Genomic DNA, 14,727 nt, shown 5'->3' with positions numbered 1-14,727 from the left:
CTCCAGAAGATACATTGGACCTGAAAATCTGTATCGAACCTGTCGACTTCTCTCAAAGGTCTTTACTAGAAGAAACTACACAAACATTGTGTCTTCTTCCTACACTTGCTAGCTAAATGTGCTCGATCTTCAGAGCAATGCAGAAATGTGAATTTTGGAATTGAATTTAACAAAAAGGCCCTGATCATAGACAGCTCATAAGAATAAAGATCTAAGCATAACCGCAGCCTCGACATGTATATTAACCTTAGAAATCTATTTATGGAAAGCCATAACATAATGGCTATAACAACCTGGTACATACAGACAAGAAAAAACTTAACACTACAGAAAGAAAAACCGCATAGCTCGGGACTCACAAATATACTACGCACTGCTAGACGGAACACATACCTGGGAACCTATGTTGGAGCTGCCCATCCACACGAACACCTGTGTAAAGACGGCCCCTTTGATGCGGTGACACTGACTTGTCCAGTACTACATATATGCAGGTATGACACACCCAGGTCTGAAGTATACCCGCAGGCCCTAAAGTTAGTAGACAGTTTCCAGAAACGGAAGGTTCTATTATGAGCCGCAGACTGCTGATGAAAACGACTGGACAAATAGTCGTTAAGAGGGATCATTAAGTCGTTAAGGAGTCTGTAAACAACAGTGGGTCAGCCCAAGTCGAGCACGTGGGTGGAGGCGATGTCACGTTCTTTGAGTACCTTATGTCGTGTCGGTAGTCATGGGCTAGAACTGAAGTAGTCTAGTAGGATCTTGTAGGCTATAATACACTACAGGACACTGCAAACTCCGCAACGTCGGTAGTACATGATATGCACAATATGAGAATGATGGCTACAATAATATTTGCCCTGGGCCGCGTCCAGCTAAGTATCCGCTGGAATGTTACTGTGGGAGACGAATCCGCGCAGCTTAGATTGCCCTCCTGGCTTCCGGCCCGGAAAATGTCATAAAGCTAAAGACGATATCCAGCTGATCTAGACGTCTATATGAGCACCTGCGATACGGAGCCGGAAGGAGTTACGGCACAAAAAATACTATCTCGGCAAACCCCGATAAAGCAACACTCGACACCTTAAACCCTGCAGCAGAGGGTCTGCACTATCATAACTTTCATCTTTCATCTTATAATTGATCAGCTCTCGCGTGGTTTCGCCCCCACGAGATTTTGGCTGACTCCCAATATGCAATAGAATGTTGCGGAAGATAAGACTTTCCCCCCGTATTTCCCATGAACAGAGGAGATAGCAATGGTGATGTGAATCTTTGATATCTAGACCTTCAAGTACCTTAATTTGCACAACGAAATGAGGACTATGTGTTCTGTGCAAAGATGGTATACATGTGTGGTGCCACAGTGTAAACACTGCTTCATGGTACAAACGCCGGTATAGATTTATTTAATGCTTGGCACCTTGGAAAGCTATTTATCTTGCTCGTCGAAATATGAAGGACACCCGATGAACATGCGTCATGCTGATGCAATGTAGCGGATTTATTCTTCAGGTTCTTTGACACAATTACAAAGTTCAATCATGTCCAGCAGTGTGCAAGTTGAGTGACAATTAAGCTGATGGAGATACGCGCCCCCAGCCACCGGTATAACCGTAGCACACCAGCTTCGGGTCCCTTAAGCCCCCCTCTCACTGGACCCGCGGCACACTGGCGGCGTCGCTGCGGCCGATCGAATTGACAAAGCACTCAACATCAATTTCGTCGACAAAAAACGAATCTTTTAAAGCTTTTTTGTGTTTTGTTGTCTTTTTGCTCATACTTGTACGTTTTGAATGATATTCCTATTATAAAGTCAAGGGTAACACAAATCCAGTTTAGGACGCAGCGACGCCGCCAGCGTGCCGCGGGTCCAGTGAGATGGGGGCTTAAAGCAGGATTTCGAACAACAGAACATTCAGTACACGCTACCTTAATCATGAATTTCATATAAAGATTGGATTTGATAAAAGCATGAATATAAAGAAGGTATTAGGGAAGCGAAAAAGACCAATCCAAATAATAAAAGATCAACGTCCATTGATAGATATGCCTTGCGCCATCCCCCAACGTCAATTGCCCCGAATTATTCAAAACAAGATTTTGCCCATACATATATGCATCACTATGGTAAATCGAGTTTCTTGAGTGCACAGACATGAAACTAAACTTGACTTCAATCAGAAGGTCGCGCCAATAAACCTTTATGAACGCGTTCCTTATCTTAAACACAGCTTGACATTCGGTGGTATACCATAGATTTTGATTTATGAAAAATCAGCGTTGCTTGTAAAATCATGTGTTTTTCCCATAACCGCGCGCACTGCATAATTTGTCGTAAAAGTCACCCTACTGCGCGGGCTACAATTCCAGTCTTATTGTGTGCTAATTAACCTGTAGGGAAATAAGAAATACATTCCTACTGGAGGTAACTAGAGAGCTCAAGACTACAATAACAGCATCGCGTATCGTAGCTCATCACAAGAGGGGGTAATATAACTAATGTATGGGACTGTGCATGTCTAACAGATATGAATGTCTTTCTAGAGATCTTCAGATGTCCTTAGATATTCCCGCGGATCTCAGAAAGACGGAGTTATCTATGGTATTCCAAAGTCGACACAAACTTTTCTCACGATAAAGTATTTTGTTAGCATCTCCTTGAAAGAAGAAACTTGCCATCACTGGGAGCAATTTTCAACACTCATCTTTGATTTACTTAATGGCCATCATTCTAGAAAATGTTATGCTTTTTTCGATGGTTCTTTGAACACATAAAGCACGAAGTCGATCATTAACTTCGGTATTATCGTGACATTAAGTCGCGCCGCTTAGAATTGATTGCCAAGCGAGTGCTGTCAATGGGCGTTAATTCTTATGATTCACGTCAGCAGAAAGAGAAACGTTCTGCAGGGGTCGTTATCGACGTTGGCACGTATGTCACGCCATTATTAACAGCCGTTAACGACGCTATCGAATTTTACGTACAGGATCAGGGGTGGGGACATGATGGTTACATTCATCAGCAAATATGGCAGGCACAAGGATCAACATGTCTAATAAGTTCTCGCATCGTCCGTTCAGTTTTGGCAGCATTTCAACTCTTCTAAAGTAATCCTTGACGCCTCAATTGCAATGCCAAGGTTATGTTCGACAATTTGTGGACCGTTTCTGATAGCGTAGTAAAAATAACGGTCCACAATTTCCATTTCGTGCACGGTAAATGAACCATGATTGTGGCCCAGCTTGGGGTAGCTTCCGCTTGGTCTGCCGTCACAGGAAAGTGGTTTTATATTGCCGATGTTTATCTTATCTTATGTCTTTCTTATGCAGGTGTACCCGGCCAATACTTGAACACAGAACGCAACATGCACGTGAGTCATATCGGCTGAGAACAGATGCTGTGTAACAGTGGGGATCAACCTCCACTAACTGGTCAGTCTAACTGGTCCGGACCTTTTAGCCTAGTGGTTAGCGTGTTGGATTCCCAAGCCGTGCGTATCAGGATCGGCGCGGGTTTGAATCCAGGGAGCGGCGAACTCGCTCCTTTGGGTTTTTACAGTGGTTCCCACACCGGCCCTGTGAGTAACGGCAAAGAGTGCCACACAGGATTAGGGATGTCGTACTCGGAGACTAGGGACGAGTCTAAAAAGAAAAGGGGGGAGCAGTGTAACAGTGGGGATCAGCCTCCACTAACTGGCCAGTCTAACTGGTTCGGACCCTTTAGCCTAGTGGTTAGCGTGTTGGATTCCCAAGCCGTGCGGATCGGGATCGGCGAGGGTTCGAATGTCGGGAGCGGCGTGCTTTTTACCTCTGCACAGGACTCACATACGATAGCCTCCGCTGCAGACTCCCGTCGGATACCGGCCAGCAAAAAGAAAGAAAAATGTAATAATATTACTGTAACTTTATTAATATGTGCACATACGCATACCCATACTTTCTTCTCCTCTTCAGGGATGGTGAGCACGTATGACACACATCCTCGTGGGCTGAAGTTTCTAAAGATCGCTGCAGGTCCGAACCATAATAGCGCCCACAACTTGGGCCTGCTCTAGTCTGCCACGTCCACTCACAATGTCCCATAAAGACTGTCACTCCTTACGTTCAAGCATCCGCCCGGGACTGCAAACTCCGATATCAGCTACGCCTACAACCTGCGCCATTAACCTTCTCTTAATGCCCTAAGCGGTACTTTTTATTGCCGTAAAACCAATTCAGCGAGGTAAAGCTCGACAGATTCAAGAGATATCGCGCACAGCTGTCCTTTCCTGGAATATAGGATCCCAAGCACGTCCGGGAGCCGCACTTTAGCTGGACTGGGTGTTAACGCAATATTTTTACAACTTAAAGGAGGTGGCATCCTTACATGGACGATTCTTCCTTAAGTTTGTGCTTTCTATCTCGATTTATCCATGGTCTTATCATGGTGAGAAGAACATACCCTGCATCACGTCTAGCAAAATGTCTAAGCTAATAAAGCTACATCATCGTATCTACATTCAACACAAAAAATTTGGAAAATTGATTTCGATCCATCATATTTCCGTTATTACTTTATCAATCTTATTGTCTTATAATTCATTGGAAACCTTATTATTTTACACTCAACATTAATATCCTATTTCTATCATCGTACATTCATGACTTGAGCACCAGGGCGATTTATGTGAGTCTGTCGCGAAAAAAAAAAAAATTGCCTTGATCATTTGTCCGTTATTCTTTTTTATTATCATGATAGGCACGTTCAGTGCGGCATATTTCTATTTAAAATCCATTATGGTAGTTCATTTGTTATAATAAAACCTTTGTGTAATGAGCACTATTACTGATTTCGTGAGTGGGTCGCCAAAAAGTGCCGAAATACCCCTGCAAGCGGCAACGGCTTTTCGGCACTTTATTTTCGTGAAGCACGTGCACTCGCATAGTCAGCTGTCGTGTTGGCCCTTTGAATAAAGGATCATGACAAATAAGGTGTTATTTCAAAAGGAATTCGGACAGCCCGGGGAGCTGATTCTTTTGCGGCTTGAAATCATTTGGACGGATGTTAAAGGTTGAACATAACGCGCATTTGATTATTTCCGGGTCCTTTTTTCTTCAAAATGTGTCCCCGTTTTGATAATAAAGAAGCTTTACAATGATACATAACAATATACAAAATACGGAAGTCTCACTGATTATCGATGTACGTTTCCGACATTTTCATGTATGACGAAAAATTACGTTTCTCGTTCCTATCTACATTTTGTGGTTTTCCCTGTCTTATTTCCTATATCATTTCGAGATTCGGATTTAGCTCTGAGAGTGACAGGACCAAATTTAATAATACGTTCCGTAGGCGGACTGCTTCTGAGTTTGTTTGAAGTAGGTTCAGATATCTCCCCGCCGTGCGGTATACATTTACTTATCTTCAGGCAGGAGTCTTCAAAGCGATAGGACTCTCGGTGAGACTACTTCGTGACATTTAGATATCGTGCGAGTAATGAATTACGACAAGGGGGGGGGGTGCATTCTGACCAGCTCTACAGAAGCGAGGCCAGAGAAACTGAGTTAAATAGAACTGATAAACCAACAGACAAAAAAGTACACTACAATACAATACATTTCAATCATATACCTACGGTATGGATTGAAATATAGTAAGCCCCCCCCCCCCCCCACAAACCAACCCCCACCCCAACAAGCCTGACTTGCAGACTCTGCAAAGGAGGCTAGTTTCAGCATGGTCCACGAGGTTAACACTGGAAATGCAGTTCAGTTTTCGAATAAAGCAAATGTGAGATCTATAATTTTGAAATGGACCACGGAACTTGCAACTTTTAAGTTGCCAGTTTTATGAAACGTATGGCACTGCTATACAATATGTAGCTGACGTTGCTAGTCTAAACGAATTCGAAGTTACCATAAGAGGAAAATAGATAGATTACTGACCATATCACCAACGCCGGGGTTACAATAAAACTCGTTGATATCACGTTACGTCAGACGATGTTATATTTGACATATACCATCTGTATTCCTCTGGTGGCAGAAGTATGACCAGTGTTAGATGGCCTTCCCTCAGAGTCATAGTCTGTGCGTTCTCCAATTCACACCATTATTCATGGACTACGAGGATTCTAGTTAGTTTGTCCTCCAAACGACTTTCCGTCCGATATCAGATTTCTGGTAGTATGCATCATCTAACATGACGCGTGCTAATTTGTGAGACTTGATTGAATGTCTGCGTGCATTTGCATAACAGTCTGTCATGATCAGCCTACGGTCCGGAGAGTAAGTGTGGTATCTACAGGGATCGAACCACATTATCACAGTCTGTAAAAGTACTAAAGAAAAAAAGTCCGGCAGCCTAGAAACCTGATTCTTTGGCAGCTTGAAATCATTTTGATGCATATAACGCGAATTCTATCACTTCCTGGTCCATTTTTCCCTTAAAATGTGCCCCCGTTTTCCTTTAGAATAACTATAAAAGTTTCCGACCATAGTAATGGCTTGCTCTGTTTTCTTGTCGTTGAATTACACTGGCAAGACATACACCCACGGGTCTGCGTTTCTAGCATTTTGATTATGGTTCGAAATGATTCACAGGCAAATACGCTTATGATTTCATCGTAACCAACAGGCTCTTTTATTGCATATGAAAAATTATGATCTTTTTCTGCAAAGTATGAAATGCTAAAATCGGGTGTTTGAGTTTCATATTTCTCTCCGAAGGGATTCCGACCTTTGAACATCTATCCTAGATGTGATTAATTTCACCGCCCATTCACAAAGCACACTGACAATGACATATGGATGGATCTTTCACCGATGGTAACCAATCAGATACATGTAATGATCTAGTCTAATCGTGCCAGGTGCGAATAGATAGATTGTGATAAAGAGAGATTAAGGTTGTTAAATTGGGTAGAAGGTAGTAACTCTGCCGACGGGGAATCAATGGTAATCAAATCAATGCGCGACAGTAAACCCATCATTTGGTGGAAGATTTATTGCTGTAACATTTGCCAGAGGGAAGCATGGTGATAACTCGGGTCGTTCTGTGACAGCGTTCAAGCTAACAATACATATCATGTTCCTGAGTTCGAACTTACCAACCACACCTTAGTCAGACCACACAATCGCAAGGGAAAGTTCCAACAGTTGACTTATTACTTTTAATTAAAACTAGTGAATCACATCGTGGTATAAGTCGAGGTGAAGACTAGTTTTCTCTGTAAGAGGAACGATTCACTAACCCTTAGACCATAGATCACAAATACCTAAGCTCGAATTACAGTTTTAAACCAACAAACACAAACACCTTCGTTCATACGTCGGGTAAGTTGTCACGTTTTCAAATACATTCATATCTACCTGTAAATGACCCAGCACCCTGTAAAATGCCAGCATAACAGTAATCTTCATCCGATATTGCTTAATAAAACAGTCATGATATGATAAAACTGCCGGTAGAACCATAACACAACCGATTTATGGTGCCTTCGAAAATGTTGATTGGATTTTATGACAGACGGTGCAAAAGGAAATGCCAAGTCCACGATAAAAGGTAATCACTTAAACACACGCCTCTTCCATAAACATAGATAATGACTGGATTAGAGACCGCCTTTTTCATGATCTGAAAGTAATATATCCTTGTATATAATGTAAAATGTGCTTATCTCTGAGTTCTAAGATCAGGATTTCCCAATGAGGTTATGTAAACAGATCCTGATTTGCAGAATCATAATTTAACTAAAGTCCGTCTTTACTTAAGAAACATACATGGCAAAAATTATCAATTCATGGGTCGCGTCTTGAGGCCCCTGCAGTTCATAAAAGCTGCTAGCGGGCCCAAACCTATGCGACTTCTTTCCAAACCTAAAATCTATCTAAAGCCTAGGTTACACATAGCCGAACATGGCTCCCGAACGCTAGCCGACTCAGGTCGGCGGTAGTTCGGGAGCAGTCTGACCAGTTTTTGGGCCACGCCTATCTTTGGCGCCGAACATGCGCCGAAGATGCGCCGATCATCTTCTAACCAGTACACGAATTACTCCCGAATGGGCCCCGAATGCTTTCTAGCTTACTCCCAACCATCCCGACCTCTAGCCGCAGACTGCCGAATCTCTCCTGACTAAACCCCGACCGATTGAAGACCCTCTCACGAATTTAAATGGACATATTCAGGGGCTTTCAAAAGAGGGGTCATTTTCGGTTTTAATAAAAAAAATCAATTCCATTATGTTGTTAACATCACCGAGAGATCGAATTCGGATCATGGCTAGCTTTAATACTGCTTTTAGTGTTCTTCTTTGTTTTTGGTCGTGTGAAGGTCGGGGGTGATTCGCCACGTTCCGATAGTAGTCACTTGGTTGAGAATTAGTTAGCAGAGTTTTGTCTACGGCCTTGGGGTGAGTTATGGGTAGGTTGGAAACTAGTTGGGAGTAAGTCAGTAGTGTTTCTGGCGTGGTTAAGGTTCTAATTTTACTACTGACTCAATCCCGAATACCAGCCGAGCACTAGTCGACCGCGCCGAACACCAGCCGAACACCAGCCGACCCATTTCAGACCCTCCGTCCAGAGCCGAATGTTTTGAAATTTTCAAAACATTCGGCTGGCGCAGCCGAACACCAGCCGACTCAGCCGAACGCCAGCCGACTCGGCCGAACGCCAACCGAGTTAGCTCCCGAATCACTCCCGAATCACTCCAACCATGGTCGGGGGAGAGTCGGGAGGCCATGTTCGGCTATGTGTAACCTAGGCTTACCATGGCCACCAAAGTATCACGCCCATAACATGATAACACGATGAATATGAAAAGGGAAATTCTGCGGAAGAATAAAAAAAACATCAGGTGCTTGATGATTAAACATATTCTTCGTTTTGGCAGCACCTACATATAATGTTACCCACATACCAAATCTCATGAAGAGCCATCCATATATTCCCGAGTTATGCAGTCCATAAACAAACACAGAAGCACACACACACACCAACTCGCACTGAAAACATAACCTTTTTGGCGATGGTAATTAACTATTCGTGGGTATTTGAATCAGAACTGAGCCAGAGAAAGTTCTTCTGTGGTCTTATACGTAGTCGCTCATATCCCCGTTAGATGGCGTAGAATGTCAAATATCGCCTCAAGGTTCTCATTCACTTTTCTTCGCTTACTCGGCAGTCAGAGGACTGAGATGGTTGTAGAATGTGGTCTTAAAGGATGGGTCAAGGGCAAATGTGTGCTTATAAAGCAGTAATGTGTGCAAAAGTGAAGATTGTTTATGCATGAGTAGATTAAGTAGGAAAGGGAAATGGCAGGCGTTATTTTTGGGGCGGGTTATACTGTCTTACTCTCGGACTCTGGCGGTGAGATGTGAAAGGGTTTATAGATTATGCGTCAAAGTGATGGATGGCTTTAAAAACTTTCTTTTAAAGTTCAAGTGATGGTGACACACAAGTCAATGGTGTATCACACAGATTGCCATGCGTGTTCCATGCGCGGCTGATGTCATGGCGTCCTTCGTAGGACACGTAATAGATATGATACCTAAAACTACTTTCATGTATGATGTATGCCATTGAGATCCACACACATAATTCTACACATAACACATGAAATAGCAGGCAGTAAGTGTGATGTACTGTGATTTGAAAGTTGAGTAGTTGAAAAGAAAATGGAACATCAATAGAAGGCTTGTCTGACTTCTGTACTAATTACACCTTACGCCATCACAGTTATCTCCTATGGCGAAAACAGGGAAGACTTGTTTAAGACAGTTTTTAAGCGAGAAAAAGGGAGGAATGTATTTGATGTTGACGGGCGGTCTTTCATCACTGATTGCCATAATATGATACGCTCCTAAATTGTTATCGATTTATTGCTAATTCTAGACCGAAGGGAGAGATCACTAGCTGCACTTGACGCTGCGCATGGCATCAAGTGCCTCAAGCGTACGGCGAAAGTTTAACGCAAGGCGAATTTCCCAAATAGTTACAAAGAGACATTGAGTACATACAGTGTATAGTTAGTCATATAGCCAACAAATGATAGCTTGCACTGCATACAAAGACACGTTCATTGAGAAATGAAAATAAGCTATACTCAGGGAGCCTTGTCCCTTTCTGTAGACTTGACGATTGATCAGCTTATGTGGCTCATATACACGTTCACAGTGAAGAGAATCGTATTCCGTGTAAAAAAAAAACGTATTTCGTAATAAGAAATATAAAGAAATAGTGGCTTTGAATGAAAAAAAATGATTAAAACCAATTTACTCACCGGTTCTTAAGCGTCGCTGCCCGTTACGAGTCGGACTCCGGATATGCCTTTTACAATCGATTCCAAACTGACACCTCATACGGTCGATATTGTGGTTTACAATGAAGATTCCCACCCAGACCTCTATCCACTTACCGTCGTCGATCGCGAGTTGTGGGACAATGTGATCCACCTAAAACGCAGACACAAGTTATGCAGCTGTCAATACACGATTAGAAACATTTGTCGTAAAGTAAGGGCGTACTGTTGTAGTCCAAGGTGCGGGGATATATCATAATGAGTGCCTACTTGGATCAGTCTGAAAGTCTTCATATCGATCTTGTTGGACAACAGTGATGCTATGATGATGTATTGTTCGTATAGTTTAGCTCAGTGTTTGTTCTGACTAGATTGCATATGTCGGAGGAAGTACTTGATTCTGTCACTTCTATCATCTTGATGTAGATTGCAATTAGCTTTATTGAATTAATCATGGATATTGTTTGAAAGTAATGAACGTCTCTGGAATAACCCTCAGCTAACGAGTCCATTAAATCATGAATCATTCGCAGAGATTATGGCATACTTAGTTGAATTGAACACCCTTCTAATTCTCTAAGAGATCCGTTTTCGAAATTGAAACATTTCAAATTGGAAACGATGAAAACGATTGTGATAATTCTTTTGAGAAACTAGAGTAATAGTTTAAGACTACTTGCACACAGCTCTGGGAGCCAACTCCAGTCTCTCTGATGTGTATCAAGACCCCATCAATTAACAAAAAGCTTTCATCACTCCTGGAGTTTGCTTCACATTCATTAATCGGAAGCCAAGGAAATAACCAGTCTGTGTAGCTACTGTGGCTGGTATGCGACATTCACATTCAATTCAGCCTACTCCTGCACAGAATACGTAGGAGACCCCCAGAAAGTTTGGCATGGAATAGCAACTTCCTGTTGGGCCGTTCTGGCCTCATGATACGGTGGCGGTAGAGACGCAATGAAAGACAAGCCTTTCTAGGTGATACCCTCTCCAACAAGCCAGCATATCCAAGCATTGCTCTTACTAAATCTGACGACATGTGTTGCATTAGAATCCGAAGATAGCCGCACACGTATAAACTCGAGGGCTTAAACTACAGCGAATTAACCCTCTTTCATTACATCAAAAGTCACCATGCAGTCGGCTCATGAAAAACACCCCGCCTGGGCATCTTCTATGTGAATCTATTGGACTGGGCTAAATTCAAATTGTACGCATGTGTTCCATGGGAGTTCCATATCGTCTCATTAATCGCACAAGTGGTGGGTCTAAATATTTGATGAGAATTAGAGCACCGGTGATAGCCTCTTATTCCCGATGAATATCATCTCCCCAATGCAATATGATTATAGGAAGACGTATAGATGCTCTATGTGAAAGTAAGGATTTGAAAGACTAAGTTGTGGTTAATAAAAGTGCGCTTTAGAACTGACTCGTTTATCTTCGAGAAGTAATTTACACTCTAATCCCGGTTTGAGGTGCAGACCCCGGATGGCAGCATAGCGGCAGCAAAAGGAAATATCAATATGCAGAATCTTGATATATTTATTATTTGGGTTCTTGATTGGATACCCCCAAGTTAGACCCGCTTACCACTCTTTTCTATATTCTATATCTACTCCTATACCTCATTAAAATGGTAACTGTCATGTATTGTTATGTACCTCCGCGTCGCCCCAAATTGACATCTATTACCAAAAGAGCTGTTCCAAGAAGAAACAGCGTATCAGGACAAGGCAGTAATCTTACAGTAGTGAAAACGAATAACGGATAACAGCTTCAGTCGTCTAAGTATGCCGGAGTTCTATACACTGATGGTGACAGATTCTACTGCTCCCAGGCGTGCGTTCTGTCACAGTCCCTACATATTCTGTCCACGTAGGTGACTCCGTAGATGACTGAACCTTTACAATCTCACACCGGCTCTGGCTGAAGAACGAATCAAAAAAAGTATAGCTTCCCTTTGGCATGCATAGTCATCGCAGATTCCTGACAATGCACAAAGTACCGGTTGTGGAAAAGGTTCTCATTCATACCCGACCAACACAACGAAAACACCGGAGGATTGCTTTTTTTTTTAATTATCGTGTTTGGTTACTGGGATATTGATCCGGTTTTCCCACAGCTAAAAGCTTGCGACAGGTCAGTTTGTCTCCGCCTCGACACGTTTTCGTGATCTGATTCAACTTGACCATACCTCTCCCATTCCTCTCTGTCGTTAATACCGATCCCAGTCCTCATGCCAACTATATTGATTATCCGTATAACCGGCCTTCAGTGTACAGCGCCAGTCTTTAAGAGACGGCAGTTGGTGTAATACATCAAACGACTTCTCACGTGCCCATGAATGCCTAGTTCAATCTAGTTCATATAAATCTAACATACGGCGGGCGACGGTATGAATAATTCACATTGTTCAGATTGACGACTTTGACAAAATCTAAGTAACACTGTAGGGTTATGTGAGGTTTATGGACATGACTGATAAGGTGCCATTGTTCCTACTTGTACTTGAGTGCAACCGCCTATAACCTGGCCTGGATCATGGAGCATAATGACAGCACGCCAGGAGTATAATCATGGTCATTCATAACTGGATTCCTGCATGCTGCTTGTAGGTTCGAAAGTTCAACATCGTCGACATCTCGGTAAATATCCGACTTTATCGACAACAATCCGATAAAAGAATTGTAAATTTGACTTACGTACAGAAGCTACCCACAGAATCATAACAGTCGAGACTCCACCTCCAGAGATGTCAGGGCAGCGGACAGCTGTTGGAGCGGCCGCCAATAGTCGTCCAAGTGAGTTTGTCCGCTGATGAGCTGCTGAAGCCTGACCACCGCTAGCAGACGGCAGGTGATCTATGCAGGCACGGACACTGGTATTAACCCCACATCCCGGCAATCCCGGGGACAGACCAGCTAGGATCAAACGACAGGGGCAACGCCAATGTATTGCTTTGTTTGATGTCACGTGTCAAACTGCACAGTTTTGATTGGACTATTCATGAATGAGATATTGCATTGATGGAAAGATCCACAACGTTAATTTGCGCAACCTTGGCATTCTAGTAATCTCTTATGGAACACATAATCTAAATCTGTGTATAAATCCTGATTATCGGCTGCGTATTCCGAAGCCAGCCTGGCACCATGGTGTTCACACATGAAATATTTCATAGTTCTAAATTTATTCTATATGTTTATGAGTAGGTGTGACTTACATAAAGTAAACCACCAACCATCATATTAACCTTCAGAAGTACATGGTTTCCATCTTCCTGTTGAATGGATGGGTGGCAAACAAAAAGCAGTTCTCACTAGCAGAAGGGCGAAAGTGTAGTTTTGTTACAGGATGCAGAGATTAGAAACAATCATACATCAATCTAGGCCACCATATGTCACTATGCTATCTTGCATTACCATTCTATGCTATATATTAAGTAACTCGATCCCATGGTAGAGCTAAATATTAATAATGTATAATTTCACAGTATCCAGAATATTAATAGACCAAGGCCACATCACACCACTTATAATTTTCTAGTTACCCCACGTTGCGGAGGTCAAGTCAAGGTTCTATCCCATCGGTCTATTCTTCCTTCGAGCAAAGTTTGGGTTTGACAGAGTTCCATTCAACATCGATCCGCCTGTAACAAATTGAACAGCCTGGGAGCTGTTCCAACAAATCACACGGGATAGGCTCCCCTCTGGGCCCGTCACTGGTGTCTGAAGCAACTACAGCACATTTAACCACGCTGTGAGATGTATGAGCACAGTATTGAAATAGACAGGTGCCCGTGTGCCAGCCCTTGTAATTGTACACTGTCTACTCCGCCCCGCTGTAACATTTTGTTGTTGAATGTTATGTTATCGAGTTTATTAGTGGGCTAATTACTCCGTACTACATTCGTTCGTTAGTTTCACGGTTTTATGTGGAAACAAGTAAAACCCTATAGACAAGAGTTACTGCTTTGACAGAAGTCTATCCGTTCTTATATGCTCTTCGGGTGCAGAGTTGATGCACCAGGTAGCGGAGGACCCCGCCCATTCTCAGACCACGTACTCCGCCAGAGAGCACCTCTCATGCTACGGTCTTATTTCCAAACCGGCGCCCGGTCGGGCAGTTTGTGGGAACGAAAAGTACGAAATAAAAGACAACGAAACACACTATACATTTAAAAAAATTATCCATGAGCATAATCTGTGTAAATCTATTGATATACACTTTTATTCTTCAGCCCCACAAGCAGCCCGCCAGGGTCCCGTATACGAGTTCCGTTTTTCCGTTCGATAACCAGGCTGCACAACGATGGGTCAAAGTGAAAACAACTTCTTCCCCGCTAATACTTTACCTTAACCTAACAATGTCAATACGGACCTCATACGGACTTGAATATAGTGAGAAACCCCCAACCCTTTCCTACAGTCCAATCA

This window comes from Branchiostoma lanceolatum, chromosome 3 (assembly GCF_035083965.1).
Source record: "Branchiostoma lanceolatum isolate klBraLanc5 chromosome 3, klBraLanc5.hap2, whole genome shotgun sequence".
Taxonomy (NCBI): Eukaryota; Metazoa; Chordata; class Leptocardii; order Amphioxiformes; family Branchiostomatidae; genus Branchiostoma; species Branchiostoma lanceolatum.
The sequence above is the reverse complement of the archived record's forward strand: the minus strand, read 5'-3'. Positions refer to the sequence as shown.